Here is a 17,529-nt window from a genome sequence, read left to right as displayed (position 1 = left end):
GGAACTACCCTCAGGTTTCTCTTCTTTTAACAGCTTTATTGAGATACAATTCACAGGACGCACAATCTGCCCATTGAGATCATACCATTCAGTGTGTTTTTGCATCTCACCAAGTAGTACACCCTCACCTCAATCATATCTGGAGCACTTTCATCACCCCCAAAAGACACTTCATACCAATGAGTAGTCACTCTCCCTTCCTGGCAACTCCAGGCCCCTCCCCAGCCCCTGGCAACTACTCACCTGCTTCCTGTCTCTGCAGATTTGCCTATTCTGGAAATTTCATATAAATGGTATCAAACAATGTGTGGTCCTTTGTGTCTGGCTTCTTTCACTTGACATGATGTTTTCAAGGTTCATTCATGTTGTAGCCTGTATCAGTGCTTCCTTCCTTTTAACGGCTGATTAATATTCCATGGTGTGGTTACACCATATTTTGTTTAATCCATGCATTAGGTGAGGACATTTGGGTTGTTCCCACTGTCGGGCTATTGCGAATTGTGCTGCTATGGACTTTTGTGTATAAGTTTCGGTGGGACGATGTGCTTTCTTTTCTCCTGGGCACATACCTAGGAGTGGAATTGCTGGGTCAGAGGTTCACTCTAGGTTTAACCTTTGGAGAACAGTGGACTGTTTCCAAATAGGCTTTTCCTGTGGTGGTGGTGGTGGGTCTTTCTGGGGTGTGTATGCTTCACCCCCTCCCCATTCTCCCTTCGACCCACTTCCATGATATTTATAATCCTTAAGGCCCACCTGAAATCTCACCTCCTCTAGGAAGTCTTCCTGGATTATCCCCATCCATAGGGGTCTTCCTCCTCCTCTGTGTGCACTTGTTGCTTTGAAACGGACTGACCATACAGCTCTAGCCTCCAGGGAAGGCTTTGAGGGCTGAGCTTTCCAAAGCGGCCCAACACCAAGAGTTCCCAATGGCCACAGCAAAGAGGGACAGAAGCAGCCAGGATCCCTGTGTCAATCACAACACAGAAAGTCACTGGTTTAAGAGGATACAGGCTGGAGGCACTAGGAGGAAACCCCGTGGAGGGAGGCCTTCTAACTCCCTGTTTGTAGCTTCCCTTGTCCAAGCCAACCATGACCCTCAGGGGAACTAACTCAGCGGTCACCTGATCCTAGAATCACAGCAGTGTAGGCACTTGGGGCTGGAAGAGAGGTCAAAGGTCAGCTTGTCCTAAGTGTGGTTCTGGGACCAGCAGTCTTGGCCTCACCTGGGAGCTGGCTAGAGATGCAGTGTCTGGGGCCCCACCTTGGACCTGCTGGGTCAAATCTGCCTTTTCACAGGGTCCCCAGGTGATTGGGGTGCAGACTGAAGGAAAGGACCAATGCTCCCCTACGGCATCCTGACGGACTAGCCAGCCTCCCAGACCCATCCAGTGGCCCACCTCTGAGGGCGCCACCAGAAGCGCCCCCTCTGGAGAGCTGAAACTCCACTCACTCACCTTCCACCCATGGGTTCCAGCTCCACGCTTTGGATGCATTCACAATAGGCTTGATATCTCTCCATGTGACACCCATCAAACAGAGCGGGACCCTCTTACCATTTCTGAGCAGGCGTCCCAGAAATACAGTGTAAATAGAATTTCTAGAAGCTGCCTGGAAGCCCCCAGGGGTAGAGGAAACGGGACAGAAGACCACTCCCAAGGTGCATGTACCTGTTTAGAGGCAACCAAGAGGGAACCCTTGCTGGCAAGTTTCACCTCGTGCAGGTATTTACAACACTGCTAGCGGACTTGGCCTCCCCATCCAAAGGCTGCCGGAAGGTTCTTCACAAATACAGAATTATCAGGCAAGCATTCTGTGAAAGAGAGAAACATCATCTACCCATTTTACAGATCAGTAAAACAAAACAAAACAAAACACACAGACAGATGCCCCGCTCAGAGGTGCCAGAGGTGGAACTGGTACCCCGGAGCCTAACCTGCCAGCTTCTCGCTCTGGCGGTAGGAACATCAGTGCGTCCTTTTGTCATCAATTAAACAAGACGGATTCTGAAACTGAGCAGTTGCCTGGAGAATGCAGTTTAGATAAACTCCAACTTGCGCACAAGATGGAAATAGAGACGGAGCGGGAACATACAGCACACTTTGCCCACAAGAGATGCAACACATTTTCATAGTCGAAATTTACATAGTTCTTTATTCATGAAATTATGAACAGCTGCTATTTTGCTGCATTCCCAAGAAGAGTTGAAAAGGCAGCAAAGAAGAGAGCAGACACGTTAGGCAAACTCCATCTGCCCCTCGTGTCTAACACTTTCTTCCCTGCAGATAGCAGACAATGGGGTTACCAGATGTCATTGCCTGCCTGGGAAGGACCCAGAAATGTGTGACCACAAGCCAGCCAGTGCAGACGACGCCTTGTTTTTACCTTTGAAGATGATAAACGCGTCCACTCCCGTCCAGCTTTAATGGCTGTTGGAAGACACAGCCTCTTCCCAGAGGAAGGCTAAACATTCCGCCTGGGTCTCTGGCCCCCTTCGCCACTGGGAAGCACCCCTTTTCCAAGCCCTTGACCCCAGGTCCTGCCTCCTGGCAAATGGCCATTGGATACCTGCATGCCTGCTTCCAATGAGGCCACTGAAGTCCCCCTGGGAAATCAGGAGGGGCCCCTTCTTCCCATCACAAGGGGCCCTGAGTGCCAGAGACACAGCAACGTCCAGCCCTCACCCACAGCTGTCTCTCTCCGTCCACACGTGTGTCTCTGGACCTTTATTCCAGAGGCCACAGCCTGGCTTCCACGGCCACTCAGGAGAGAAGACTCTAGAATTTCCCACAGCAGGAAGACACGGGGACAGATCCAGTTGAAAAGGCCGCTGGATGACCCAAGAACCCTGGAGGGGGGAGGACTCTGGTTTGCAGGCCTGAGAAAGGCCAGCGACCATTTAATGGGAAGATGCGTTTTTCTTGATTTTCTGAGAGCAACCTGTTTGTCCACCCCTTGCGGCTGAAATTAAAGCAGGGAGGAGCCCATGCTGAAAGGTGTCACAAGGGAAATTGACTACCCACCTTCCCTGCCGGTGCCAGCACTGCGCCGCCATCTCTGGATGTCAAAATACCACCAGAGTGACAAGAGGGCAGCACCTCAGCTCCTTGCCGCTTGTTTGTGCCCCAGGCCAGCTTGTTCTTTCTTTTTTTCAGAGGGACAGAAAAGAAGGGAGGAGTGAGCTGGAAGCTCTGGGCCTCTTTGGCCTGGCCAGAGACCCCCCCAAGGGCAGGATGCCACCCAGGGGCTAGGGCGGCTGATCTCGGACTTGACCTTCAGGGCTTTGATCTTTATCAAAGCCAAAAAGGAAAGCTAGATGCTGCTTGGTCTCCATGTCAGGTTCTGCTGGTTTAAGAGATGGAGGACCAGGCACTTAGGCTGACTAGGAGAAGCCACTTTCTGGTGAGGGGTTAGCCAGCCAGCATGCAGCTGGTACCCACGAGGAAGTGGGTTGGGATCCACTCTCTGGAGATAGGTTGTCAACGGAAGAGTCAAGATTTCCCCACTGGGGGTCCCCTGGGGAGAGGAGTCCATAGGCCAAGGGTCAGGCACCACGTTCGCTGTCCCCAGGGCTGTCCTGTCACCCATCAACCATGTAGCCTCGGGCTGGTCCCCCTGGTTCTCACCCCTGATTCTTAGTTTCCTCACATGTAAGAATGAGATGACCAGGAGTTCCCATTGTGGCGCAGTGGTTAACGAATCCGACTAGGAACCAGGAGGCTGCGGGTTCGATCTCTGGCCTCACTCAGTGGGTTAAGGATCCGGTGCTGCCGTGAACTGTGGTGTAGGTTACAGACTCGGCTTGGATCCCGCCTTGCTGTGGCTCTGGCGGAGGCCAGTGACCAGAGCTCCAATTCGACCTCTAGCCTGGGAACCTCCATATGCCGCGGGAAGCGGCCCCTGAAAAGGCAAAAAGACAAAAAAAAAAAAAAAAAAAAAGAATGAGATGACCATAAGGACACCTGCTCGTGGTTGCACATCCCAAGCATGACAATGTGTATGAAAGCGCTTTGCCAACTGCATCCCTGGCTGTAGCTAGAAGCTTTCTCACGAGGAGGAGGGCAGTGGGTTAGTGTTCTCCTTTCCCTGTAAGGCTAGGCCCCCAGTCTTCAAAACGCACTCTTGGAGTTCCCATTGTGGCTCAGCAGGTTAAGTACCTGACTAGGATCCATGACAATGCGGGTTCAATTCCCGGCCTCGCTCAGTAAGTTAAGGATCTGGCATTGCTCTGGCTGTGACATAGGCCAGCCGCTGCAGCTCCAATCTGACCCCTAGCCTGGGAAACCTCCATGTGCCATGGGTGCAGCCGTAAAAAGAGCAAAGCAAAGAATGAAAAACAAAAAAAAAACACAAGGAAAGGGTGAGGCTGAGAGCATGTGAGCTGAGGGCTTTGCAATAGACTCTCTCTTCTATTTGCCGCCTAAGCACGGAGGTATTGGGACCTCAACACGGCAAAACCTTGCAGTTTGGCTCTGGGGCACCACGATGGCCATTTCACCATCGTGCTAGCCGCTAATGAGGGGCTCCTCCGATGTGGGTGCCCATAGGCCCTTAGTTTTCTTGTCCAGGGCTGAGCAAGGCTGTTCTTTCTTAGGCCACAAGATCACAGCCTAAGACAGCAGCCGTCCGGAACTGGGAGCCTCTACTGAGTCTTCCCGATGGCAAGCTTTCGGGGGCGCTCTGGAGATCTGCTCTGTGCTAGGGTCCTGTTTGACAACTGATGGGATGGAGTTAGGATTGCTGACCACAGGCCCTTTTTTTTTTTTTTTCTTTTTCTTTTTTTTAGGGCTGCACCTGTGACATATGGAAGTTCCCAGGCTAGGGGTCAAATCAGAGCTGCAGCTGCCGGCCTACACCACAGCCATAGCAATGTGGGATCTGAGCCACATCTGCGACCTACACCACAGCTCAGGGCAACGCCAGATCCTTAACCCACTGTGTGAGGTCAGGGATCGAACCTGCATCCTCACAGACCCTATATGACGGGTCCTTAACCCGCTGAGCCACAACAGGAACTCCTGGCATCCCCCTTTGAGATGCTCTCTCACTTAGAGGGAAGCTGAAAGCCCACCTGGCCTCTTCTCGAAGTCACATAGTAACACCATACATCAAAGCACATTTTCAAAATGGTCTCGTCCGGACCATAACTCACCCCTGGCTAGTAGCTATTTACAAGGTTGGCTTCTTCTTCCCAAGAAATTCAGTGGGACCAGCACCTGGCCACGCCGTCACCGCCCACGTGCTGACCTGAGGAATCCAGCCGGAGCTCCATCTACCAGCCTGGTGGTGCTCCTGGCTGCCAGGCTGAGGCAGAAGCTGGTGTGGACAGATGATCAGGGACAAACTGGCCATCCAGATGTTCAGGGCTGTATGGGCCTCGGCGTTCTGACCTGGAAACGCCACACCTGGAAACAGGCGGGCACGAGGAGTCGGGCCCTGGTGAGCAGGCCCCCGGATACCCTAGAACCCCAAATGCTCCTTTAAGAAACAAGAGGAATGCTCTTGCCTGTCTTTTTTTTTTTTTTGGGGCCACACCTGCAGCATATGGAGGTTCCCTGGCAAGGGATCGAATCGGAGCTGCAGCTGCCAGCCTACACCACAGCCACAACAACGTGGGATCCGAGCCACATCTGCGACCTACGCTGCAGCTCATGGCAACACCAGATCCTTAACCCACGGAGCAAGGTCAGGGATTGAACCTGCATCTTCATGGATACTAGTCAGATGCGTTTCCACTGAGCCACGATGGGAACTCCCTGCCTGTCCTTTGAGATGGGGTGACCAAGAGGCAGTGGCAGCCTAGGGGAGCCCCAGGGGACTCTTGGCTGTTGCGAGCCCTGCCCCAGGACCCCATCAGAGTGGGCCACGGGCTGTGGGGAATTGAAAAAATCATCTCGCTCCTGCCAGGAGCCGAGCTGGGAGAAAAGAGCCAGCTTTGGCCACCTCTCCCGTTCCCAGCTCTGGCCACCTCTCCCCTGGGACCCATTCGCTCTTTGGATGGAAGGAGAGAAAAAGGAGGGAAGGGGAAGGGGGGGGGAAGAGGAGCCTGCCCTGGAGGGTCTGGGGTAAATGAACATGCAGTGCCCTGGTCCCACCTCTGGGTGGGCCGACCCTCCGCTTCTCTCCCCGAAACCCCATCCCTTGCCAGGGACCCATCCTCGGGCTTCCCTGCAGCCCTGCCAGCAGCCCAGCCTCTGCGACAGCCTTTTTCTCGTTCTGCTCTTTTCTGAAGCTTCCATTCAAATGCTTTTAGCACAGATGCCTCATGCATCAGTCCAATGCTAAAAAGATGCAGTAAGTGAAATTTTTGCCATATGTTAATACACATGTTTTAGTTTCCATAAATGCTCAACGTGGTTTTTATGGTACTTGGAATGGTGGTGTTTATACTGTTTTGAGGGGCTTTGAATTCGAATGTGCAAATGATTCTTTACAAGATGTGATTCAAGGACGAGCCTCAGTTGGGGTCGCCTGACAGCCAGATGGAGGAGGCTCTTGGTTGCCTGGAACCTGCCACTTGTGACTCTGGGCAAAGCCCTGGTGCCCCCTGCTCCTCACTGTGGGGGGAGGGGGCTTGGGGGCTGGTTCCAGAAACCAAGCTGGACCCCACTATCAGAGGATCGGGGCAGAGAACCACGCAGACTGTCACACACCGAATGTGACCAGACATTCTGGTGGCACCCAGAGGAGGGGGTGTCACCAAGGAGGGGTCCCTAAGCTGGAGCCTGAAGGGGATGCAGGCCTGGGCTGGCAGGAGGAGTAGGGCGACGGGCTAGCAGAGTGTGCGGCGGGGCAGGGGGGTGGGGTGGGGACTAAGGGGTCACTGCGGGGCCAGGTGGGTCAAAGGGAGGTTTGTACGAGGAAGACGAGGCAGTGTATCCTGGAGGAATTTCCCCTGATGCCTCAACACACCAGGCTGTTGCATCCATCCTTCTGTGCCTTTACAGGGGCGGGAGTTTCTCTCTGTTTAAAATCTCCACTGCTCACCTGGAAAATCCCTACTGATCTCTTGAATCTCAGCTTCTCCCTGCCTCTCCTGGCCTGTCTCGTCCCCTGTCCCCCTGTCCTGCTCCTGAGTCCTGTCCAGGCATCACACTTTTCTGAATAGGTGCCCCTTTGCCATGAGCCCCCAAAGGAAGGCCCGTGCCCTTTTCATGTGTGTTTCCCGGAGCCTCTCAGCGTGGCAAGAGGCCCACACTAGGAGGGAAGGAAGGAAAGAAGGAAGGAGGAGCAGGAGTTCCCATTGGGGCCCTGCGATAATGAACCTGACTAGTATCCATCCATGTGGACACAGGTTCGATCCTTGGCCCCGCTCCGAGGGTTAAGGATCCCGCATGGCTGTGGCTGTGGTGTAGGCCGGCAGCTGCAGCTCTGATGTGACCCCTAGCCTGGGACCCTCCATGTGCTGCACCTGCAGCCCTAAAAAAGAAAAAGAAGAAGAAGGGAGGAATGGACAGTGGGCCCCACACTCAGTCGGGAGCTGAGGGTGCAGCCTGGAGGAGGAGTTCTTGGCCTGTCCCCCCACCCAGCTCCCTGCTGCCCAGGGCTCCCGTGAGGAACTGGGCAGGATTCAGCCCCTCCCTCAGGGGACCTGAGAGAGTCCCCGGCCCCCTTTCAACCAGGCCCAGCCGCCTGGGCCTCCCAGCAGGGGTGTGGGTGCTGCTGGACCCCTGCCAGGCCCTGGGTCTGTCCCCGGGGAGGAAGGACATCTCGGGGGTCCCGCACTCAGCTGGTCCTGGGAGGCAGAGGTGCTCTTGGCCGTGTCTTCCAAGGCCTGAGGGAGCCACAGGGCTTCCGGCCCACCCAGTCGGGGGGTACTGGGGTCTCCTCTCTCTGTTCGGACCCTGGCCCTTCCCCCTAGAGCTCCCTGGGCCAGGGCCCTTCTGCTCTCAGTCTCCCCCAGGAAAATCTGCCCTCACTTGCCCGGATTTGTCCATGCCAACATCTCAGGCTTTGTGCGTTCCATGGGGAAGGCTGATGGCTCTGGGGCGGGATAAGGGGGCGCACAAAGAGGGGAGGGGGCGTCTGTTGCTTTAACTGAGCATCTGCGCTATCTGCAAGTCAGTAACCTCCCCTCCTGGCAACAAGGCCTTTTTCCCAAGGGACCGAGGGGCGAGGATACGTCATCTTGGAGCCTCAGTCTCCTTCATGGGGATTCATATATATGTTGCCTGTAATTATAGGTCGATAATGATATAATTTATAGGAGGTATCTCATCATTTGTGAGCGACTGGACAAGCTGGCAGGCGAGGAGGGTGCAACCATGTCATAAGCTCGTAAAAAGGTAATTATATTTCTTTCTGATCTAGCTTTCGCCTACCTGGTCAGGCCGGGGTATTGTGAAATGAGTGATGATGGGTGAGCACGGAATTGTCGGAGGTTCAATGACGCGGGGGAGCTTGAAGCCAAGTGGCCCCCTTTTTTGTTTTTTGGTCTGGAAGGAGGGTCTGATTTGGGGCCAGGGGAATCGTGGGGGAGGGACCCCACAGGGGCTGGCATTTAACACAAAGGGGGCCTATCCCCCCCAAAAGAGAAACCCGGGGGCAGACCAGCCGGTAGGGCCTAGCTTCCAGATGAGTTCAGAATAGCTCCCCATCACTGAAGACCCCCCAGAATTGTTGCTTTCAGGAGGAAACGCCTGGTCTCCCGGCCCCTGGGGGAATTCTGAGCAGGAGATGCTTGTCACGTCTTCCAAGCCTGATGGAATCTTCGGGAGTTTAGATCTGGATGGAGTTTGGTTGGAGTTTGGAGCGATGGTTGGGGGAGATTGGGTTTTATCAGCGCCCCATCGCCCAGTCTCAGTAATAAGCGAAGCTGCAGAAAGCCCTTGGCCTGAGATATAATAGTGTAATGTAATTACGGTAATGATACTTTGTAGTTCTAGAACACCTTTCATCTGTGGATTTCCAAGTCCTTTATAAACATTAATTAATTCTCATAACTCGGCGATGAGGTAGGTAAGTCTCATCATCCCCATTTTACGGATGAGAAAGCCAAGACTCCGAGAGGGTGGACAATGAGCTCAAGGTCACCCAGAGAGCCCACTGGTTCAGCCGGCAGGACCCTGTGGAGTCCAATCTAATGCGCTGGGTCCCCCACCTTGGAGGAGGAGGGCAGGGCATCTCTGGGGTGCCCCCTACTTCCCCAGGGGGCACCCCCGGGATCTGTGTGCCCTGCCTCCCTCCAGAGGTTGGAAGGATCATTCCTCGCTGTGCCCACACCCTGGCCTTGTGGCCCAGGGAGGTCCCTGAAGCCATTTGGATCCAAAGGGGCCCTCAGCAGCTTGATCCCTGGAGCAGACCCTCTGGAATAGCTCCCGCTGTTATCACCAGACAAGTGGAACCCTGCCGCAACCCCTTCTCCTTGCCACCCAGACCTCATGGCTTTGGCCAGACCAATCTTCTCTCTGCCTATTTTCTATGCCCTTTTGAGGCCAACTGCGAGCTCATCACTGGGTTGGATGCTGGAATTCCATCATTTTTCAAAACTTGATTTATAACGTTCATGCTCTAGGAGATGGCTGCCCAGGGAAGCAAATGTGAATTTTAGGCCACATTACTAGAGACCTAATATCTATAAAATGGGAGGTGACAGTCTGTTCTCTAGGATATGTGTTTTAGAGAAGGAGCAGGGAGCTCTGTTATGTGTGGAACAGTTAGGGGACCCAAGATCATTTCACAGAGAGGAAACTCAGTGGGGCAAGAGGCCCTCCTTCCCCTGAAGAAAGATTGCTTGGTGAGGCCACAAGCTTCCAGGAAGGAAGTTCAATATAAGGAAGCACATTCTTTCCCACCAGAGCTGTCAGGCAATGTGATGGGATAATGAGGTGTCTGTCACCACTTACTTACCAAGGCCGAGGATTGGCTTGTCATCGAGGTATGGCAGGCCTGGTTCTTTGCAGCATTGGGACCTAGGGAGAGAGACTGCTCAGGATGGTGGCTGGAACACTGCTTGGGTTGCCTGGTGACTCACCCAGCCCCTTCTGTTCCTGACACCTGGAATCCTTTGTGGAACCTGGGGAACGGGACCCTGCGTGGCATGACCTCATAGCCTCCCACTTTCCTGGTCCCACATGCTCCTGGTGGGTGTTCTAAGGGCCCAAGGAGGTTGCCTGACCTGTCAGACCACATTCCGGGAGAGCAGACTCCATGGAGAGCCCCGTCTATGTTCTCAGGCTCTCACCCAGATCCCAGAGCCAGCGTCCACAGGGACGGACAGAGCTCAGAATCAGAGGACTCAGTTGGAGTCTCCACTCTGCTTCTTTACTTGCTGTGTGGCCTCCGGAAAGTGACTTAACCTTTCTGAGCATCACTGTATCTGCCTCCTCTGGTCCTGGTGAGGATTAATAGGCAATGGGACAGAGTTACAAGCTGTCTGCCACTTGGTGGGGGGTGGGGAAAGGGAACATTTTCGGATGAGGAATTAGAAGGACCCAGGGAAGGACGTCCCGTGCTGGCTCAGTGCTAATGAACCCGACGGGTATCCATGAGGACGCGAGTTCATCCCGGGCCTCGCTCAGTGGGTTAAGGATCTGGCGTTGCCGTGAGCCGTGGTGTAGGTCACAGACACGACTCGGATCTGGTGTGGCTGTGGCTATGGTGTAGGCTGGCAGCTGCAGCTCCAATTGGACCCCCAGCCTGGGAACTTCTATAACTGCAGGTGTGGCCCTAAAAAAAAGAAAGAAAGACCCAGGGAATGGTGGTTGTGCCAGAGATCAGGGCCACAGGGCAAAGGGAAAGATCAGCCACCCAAGGTCAAGATGAAGGTGAGGTTCCCACCCTCCCTGGGAACAGCGAAGTGTGACAGGCTGAGTCTGCAAAGCATGGAGAGGCCAGAGGATGAAAATAGGGGGGTGTTCCCCCAAATCTGGACCCAGCGGTGAGGGAATTCCTCAGTACCCTCAGGTCCCGACCCTGCAGGTTGAATTCCTTCCTTTCCTTTAAAAAATATTTAGTGAGCCTTCTCACATGTCAAGTACTGTCAGGCCCGGGGGAATACAGCAATGACCAAAACAAAGCCCCTGCCATTCTGGCTTTTCTATTCAGGTCAGGGAGGGCAGAAAGTAAACCAAAGAAAACAATTAATATAGACCATCATCATATCAGGGGATGTTCAGAGCTATGAAGAGCAACGAAGCTGGAGGAGAGAAAGGCGGGGGGGGGGGGGGGGGCTCCTGAAAAGCTGCCCTGGGGATGTTGAGAGGGAAAGTCTCGCAGACAGAGGAAGCGGGAAGTGCAAAGGCCCTGGGACAGGCACTGGGGGCCAGAGGCTGCTGCTCATGCTTCCCGCAAGCCAAGCTCTGGCTGTGTCCAGGTTGGGGCACACGTACCAACAGAAGCCCTGAAAAGGGAAAAGCTTGGGGGCCAGGCTGGCTCAGCCACCGGCTTGCTGGGTGACCAGGACAGCTCCCTTTCCCTCTCTGGCCTTGGCTTTTCTCTCTGCACAGTGAAAGGTTGGCCTGAGCTCCCTGGGTGGGATCGAACCTGGGCGAGCTTGAAATCTGGAGACCAGCAAGTGAGCCTCTGGTGTAGGGACTGGGAGTGGAGTGGAGGCGGGGAGGCAGCCTCCACTGAGGCTGGAAACCGGCTGTGGTTGGGCCCTGGAGAGAGATGCCCCGTCCCCCTAGACTCCAGCCTCCTTCCCCTCCCTGAGTCCAGCTTCTGCAAGCATGAGCCTCAAAGCAGATACTGGTAGCTGAGGTCAGACTCCCCGGGGCTCCGTGCAAGACCAGGTGACAGGCACAGCCATCTGTGCAGTTCCCTCAGGTCAGGCTGATACCGGAAAGCCTCCCTGGTTGGCGTGGGTGTTGCAGGGCGCTGCCCTGGTATTCCTGGAAATCCAGCCCGCTGAGAGCAAGGTGCCCGGGCGAGCAACCACTTGCTCCGGGGAGGCCCTCCGCACCAGGGCTGGCCCCATCCTCCCGGGGGCCCGCTTGCAGCTGCCCGTGAAGCCCACCCAGCCCAGCCTCTTTTGCCCCAAAGCCCCAGGCCACCCACCTGGGCCTTCCTGATGGTGTCCGCACTCTCTGAGCTGAAGCATCTTCGCGTCTGACGCTGGAATAAGGCTTAGTCCAACCTTGGCCTGCTCTTCTGCGATTAAGCCGGACTCAGATCTGACCTTGAAAAGCCCTTGGTGAATCTGACAGGCCAATGACCAGATTGGTTTTCACTGGGAAAGTAACCAGGACCCAAATTAGCGCCCCCAGACTCTTTCATCCACCCTCTCCTTCTGACCAGACTGCCATCTAAGCATGCCCGTGAGGTGCCCCATGCAGCCCGCCAGCCTCTGTCTGTCAGGCTTTTCTTGCAGATTTAAGTTTCCACAGCTGCGTGCTTGTCGCTATTCCCGGCCCCTAGAACCAGCGCTTCTCCAGCATGGACTTAAATGGGTATCACCTGAAATCTCAGTAATGGGAGCGCCCTGGGCAGGAGGTCTGGGGCAGAGCCCGAGAGGCGGCCTTTCTAACAAGCTCCTGGTGCTGAAGAAAAACTCTTCAGGAGTTCCCGTGGTGCCTCCGTGGGTTAAGAACCTGACATAGTGTCTGTGAGGATGCAGGTTTGATCCCTGGCCTTGGCTCAGTGGGTTAAGGATCTGGCGTTGCTGTGGCGGTAGTGTAGACCACAGCTGCAGCTCCGATTCGACCCCTAGCCCTGGAACGTCCATATGCTGCAGGTGCGGACTTGAAAAAAAGAAAAACTATTCAATGACGTTTGCGAGGAAGACCCGCTCAAAGGAGGCCTGCTGTGCTAGGCAGAGGGACCTGCAGAGGGTCTCGCAGGAGGGGAGAGACAGGGCTCAGCCCTGAGTACAAGACAAAGTGGGAACTGGTGGCCCAGGAGCAGGGTGGGGGCTGTGGATAGAAAATGACTAAGAGGCTGGAGTTCCCTTCGTGGTTCAGTGGTTAACGAATCTGATTAGGATCCATGAGGACGCAGGTTCCATCCCCGGCCTCACTCAGTGGATTAAGGACCTGGCATTGCCGTGAGTTGTGGTGTAGGTCACAGACACGGCTCGGGTCCCACGTTGCTATGGCTGTGGCTGTGGTGTAGACCAGCAGCTGCAGCTCCAATTCAACCCCTAGCGTGGGACCCTCCACATGCCATGGGTGTGACTGTAAAAAGCAAAACAAAAACAAAAACAAAAACAAAACAACAGTTAGGGCCAAGTTGAAAAAGTTCTGGGGCGGCTTGGTGGACATTATTCAAGGAGACAGTCTCTGTCACCAGGTGACACTGATACTTGGGGTCCAAGGTGGCTCTTTTAGTCGAAGACCGCAGTCTCCTGCAACGCAGTGTGTTAGAAATAGTTGAGTGTCTCTCCTTCCCACCCTTCCCACCCTCACCCCATGTTCCCCGCGGCACTGGTCAGCACTGCCAATTTCTTCCTCCCAAGGACTTTTTTGTGTGTGTGTCTTTTTAGGGCCACACCCGCAGCATATGGACGTTCCCAGGCTAGGGATCCAATCGGAGCCGCATCTGCACAGACCTACGCCACAGCTCAGGGCAACGCCGGATCCTTAACCCACTGAGCGAGGCCAGGGATCCAACTCGCGTCCTCACGGATGCTCGTCGGGTTCGTTAACCACTGAGCCACGACGGAAACTCAACTTTTTTTTTTTAATCAACTTTATCTACGATTTATATCCAATGCAATATACCCATTTTAAGTGCATTTGGACAATAGCATACGCTCACATAACCATCAGCCCCTCGAGTTCTAGAATGTCCCCCATCGAGGTCTAGAACTTTCCGTGATCCCAGGGTCCCCTTTGGCTGTTGATCTCCCTCACCCACCCTTCTCAAGGACGTTGCTCCTATGCTCCTCGCCCACCTGGCTCACCTCCCCGCCCTGCCTCCAAGCCTTTCCCGCTGGCAGCCCCTCCCTTGACCCGCCCCCCCAACTTTCCCTTCAGAACAAGGAAGGCAGAGGCAGCCTGTGGACCTGAGGTGCCTCTGAAGGCAGCAACTGAGTTTTGGTTTCTCATCTTCCTGTACTCGACCGAGAAGCATTTGGCGACAGGATGAAAGCTTGTTTCTCGAGGCTCCAACTTCGTGTTGATTAATGCATTGTTCGCCAGGGACATGATTGTCTGTTTTGAGCGTGAACATCCACCTGTTTCCATAGATACCTGATCATAATGACTAATTAAACCAAAAAAGCTTTTCTATTTTATTATCTCTTTAATATTAAAAAAAAACCCTCCAAGCTTTTATTGAGTTCTTCGCATGTTTCTTCTCTTTGGAAACTTTAGGGAGTCTTTTAAAGAGAGATGGCAGAAAGAGAAATCAAGTTTCCCCTTTCTAATGTGGTCTTGAGTGTTTATTCTCAAAGATGAGACTGCGTTAAAAAAAAGAAAAAAAAAAAAAAGCTAGTGTCACCATTTCTGAAATTTTATATATTTACTCAACAAACCGGCCCTGTGGGCATTGGCAAAAGGGTACCTAGGACTCAGTCTAGTTGAAGAGGTAGGTAAATAAGTGGACTCTGGGTTCAGTGTGATTTATGCTGCGCGGAGGTGGAGGGGACACAGAAGAGGGAGTAGATAACCCAGAGCAGAGGACTCCACAGCTGGACTTTGTATTTTGTTTTGAAGGATGAATAGGAGTTCACAAAGTGAAAGGAGTAGAAGGGCCTGCAGGTGGAAGGGACAGGGTGAGCAAAGACACAATCACAATCGCAAATATTTGCTAGATGTTTACTTCGTGCCAGGCATGCTTCCAGGGGCTTTATATATGTTCAATCTTTTAGCCCTCACTCAGCCCCACGACATAGAAAGCTTTATCAGCCTCATTTTACAGATGTGGCAGTTGAGGCAGAGGGAATTTCAGCAATTTGTTCACGGTCACATGCTCAAAGGCTTATAACTGGCAGTACCAGGATCTGGACCCAAGCAGTCCGGCTCCAGAGCTGAGTTCCTGACCACCGACTCACAGTAAGTGGGTGACGCTGCTCCCGCCACATCGAAGGAGCTGGTAGGTAGTGGATGGGTGCCTGAACGGAGTTATTCAGAGACAAGGAAGGGCTTTCAGGATTCTGCAAATTCTCCAGGGCTGGGCTGATGTGTTTGGACATTTCCCTGTGGACAATGGGGAGTCACCGGAGGATTCAGATGGCGGAGAAATGAAATCACTGTGTTATGGATGAATGCCCAGGCAGCAGCATGGCGTATGGAAGGAGAGGCAGAGGCTGGAGGCGAAGGGGCCTGGTAGGAGATGAGGAGGCCTGATCCAAGGCCGTGTTGATGGGGTGGCGAGTGGGGGCAGGCCGGGAGCACGGCAAATGGATAGATAGGTGGCTGGTGCTCTCCAAGTGCCCTGTGCCAGCTGAATCCAGACACTGCGTTTGGTTTGCCCGATCCCTGGGGGCTGAGTTGGGTGGAGGTCAGGCTGGCCTGGCAGAGACCCGGTTCCTTGGGGAGGCCCTTGGGCAGAGTTCTAGGTCATAACCAGGCAAGCTTCTCTATGCCAGGACAGCCCCTAGCCCTCAAGGAGGCATTGCTGACCCTAAACGCCAGTGCAGGAATCCCAGCCCTTCTTTCAAATCCAGATGCACTGTGTGGTGGTTGCTACGCTTTGGTGGGTATAACCTGTCATCAGGCAGTTCTTTAAAGGGCAGACACCTGCTGCAGTGTGTCTGAGCTGGGGCCTGGTGTTTGTTACCGGTCCCCCATCTCAGGCTGAACAAGGCTGGGAGTCGGGGGTCCTCTCTGGATGCGAAGCATGGTGTTAGCTGACGCCAGCATCCTCCCCAGGCCAGTGGGAGCCCGTCTCTCCCCAAAGGTGGCCAGAAGGTCCTGAAGGTCCCCTTTCTATTTGGGGGCGCGTTGAGATCCAAAGCCAGGTGGGCTGGGGGCATTGGGAACTTATCTCGAAAAAACGTGCACACTCCTTTTGCTTGGGTTGCATTTTGGGCACGGAAGCGTGGATGCCCTAGACACACGAGGCTGACAATTGGAGTCTGATGTGGGGCTGGTCTTGGGGGACTGAGCCCTTAATCTGTAGGGATCTGCCCTAACTCTGGGGGTGGGGGGTAGGGTTGAAATTGAATGTAGGACACCCCGTTGACATTCAGAAAGTTGGAGGATGGGTTAGTGTGTGGAGTGGGGCGGGGGGACCCTACACATGTGGGGTCAGAAGGGTTGTAGGTAAAAACCGTTTGGGACCATCAACCTGTCCTGCCCTCTGAGCTTCCTGGGACGTGGATGGATGTGTCATCCGAGTGCCCAGGGCCCCGGGCGTGCAGAGAGGTAAGGAAACAAGTGGCGCATTCCAGGAGCCTCTTGTTGTCCCAACGAGAGAGAGGAGAAAAAAGGGCTTTAACTGTCAGAAACGTGGCAGAGAAGAGTGGAAAAGACACGGAATTAGCTGCATCCACGGGAAACCCAATTCATACTTTTCTTTATGCCGTCATAGGATGAAGAAATAAATAGTCCTCTTCTCATCAAGACGAAAGAGGAGAGCTACCACCACCGCAAGCCGGGCAGCAGAATCCAACAGTTACCTCTTCTCTCCACCAACACTCTGCCCCATCACCAAAGCCAAGCCCGTGTTGACGATGGCAAGTGCACGGCTTTGTGTTGCTGGCAAGACAAATGTTTCACTCTCCTTCCATTATTGGATATATCGGTCATGGCCAGCAATGGTTTCTTTCTTGGTAAGTGCGATGATTGGCAAAAGATGTGAAAACTGAAGTCGGTGTTTGCATTTCTGAGAGTTTCAGTGTGGCTGATCTAAAAATCATGCAGGGAGGTCCCGCTGTGGCTCAGTGGGTTAAGACCCTTGCAGTGCTGGTCACAGATACAGCCAGGATCTGGCGTGGCTGTGGCTGTGGCGTAGACCCCTAGCCTGGGAACGTCCACATGCCACAGGTGCAGCCCCAAAAAGAAAAAAGAAATCAGGCGGATAGTCAAAATGTCGCTCCAGTAACTATGTCAAGTACAAGATGGTTTTCCCTGAGGGTATTGACCCCACGCTTAGGAATACCAGGAATATGTTATTCGTTTCTTTTTCTCTAAAGACGGTGTCCAAACGGTGGGATCCAGGGCTTTCCCATTTTCCTTGTCGCCATTCATCTGTATGACGATGATGCCAGCGTAGACATAGAACACTAGGGTTTCAACCAGGAGACCACGCGTAGTTGCAAATGTGTGATGGATAAGCTACGATGTATTTGTAACATACGAGGAGTTTAAGGTAAACTGGAAACCTTCAGAGGACGGCTGGTGTTCAGGTTCACAGGCTAAGAAAGAAAGTGATAAATTCACTCTCGACCACACTCGTGCCAATGTTTTGCCAGTAAAATACACACCTGCAGAGGAGAATCATTCACGTAGCACAAGGAGTTTCTGCGGGGGTGGGGGTGGGGGAATCTCTAAAAATTCTGAAAACGCAAGAGATGGAAAATGCATCTGAAATCTTTGCAATTGGGAGGGAGCGAATATTGATTTCCTGGTGAAACTGTCACGAGCAAATTATTATCTGTTCACTCATAACAGCTTGAGGAAACTAGAACATACCTGAAATTCAGAGTTA

At 53.5% G+C, this 17,529-nt stretch overlaps 1 long non-coding RNA gene across 1 annotated transcript; it reads right to left on the bottom strand.

Annotated features, from left to right (window-relative positions):
- On the bottom strand, nt 370-12,294 carry LOC110260128. The gene is made up of 5 exons (XR_002342977.1): nt 11,995-12,294; nt 9,847-9,908; nt 1,668-1,810; nt 766-964; nt 370-569 (listed from the first exon to the last, which is right to left on the bottom strand). It is a non-coding gene; the product is annotated as an uncharacterized LOC110260128 (long non-coding RNA).

The sequence above is a fragment of the Sus scrofa genome, chromosome 3, assembly GCF_000003025.6.
Source record: "Sus scrofa isolate TJ Tabasco breed Duroc chromosome 3, Sscrofa11.1, whole genome shotgun sequence".
NCBI lineage: Eukaryota > Metazoa > Chordata > Mammalia > Artiodactyla > Suidae > Sus > Sus scrofa.
The sequence above is the reverse complement of the archived record's forward strand: the minus strand, read 5'-3'. Positions and strand labels throughout refer to the sequence as shown.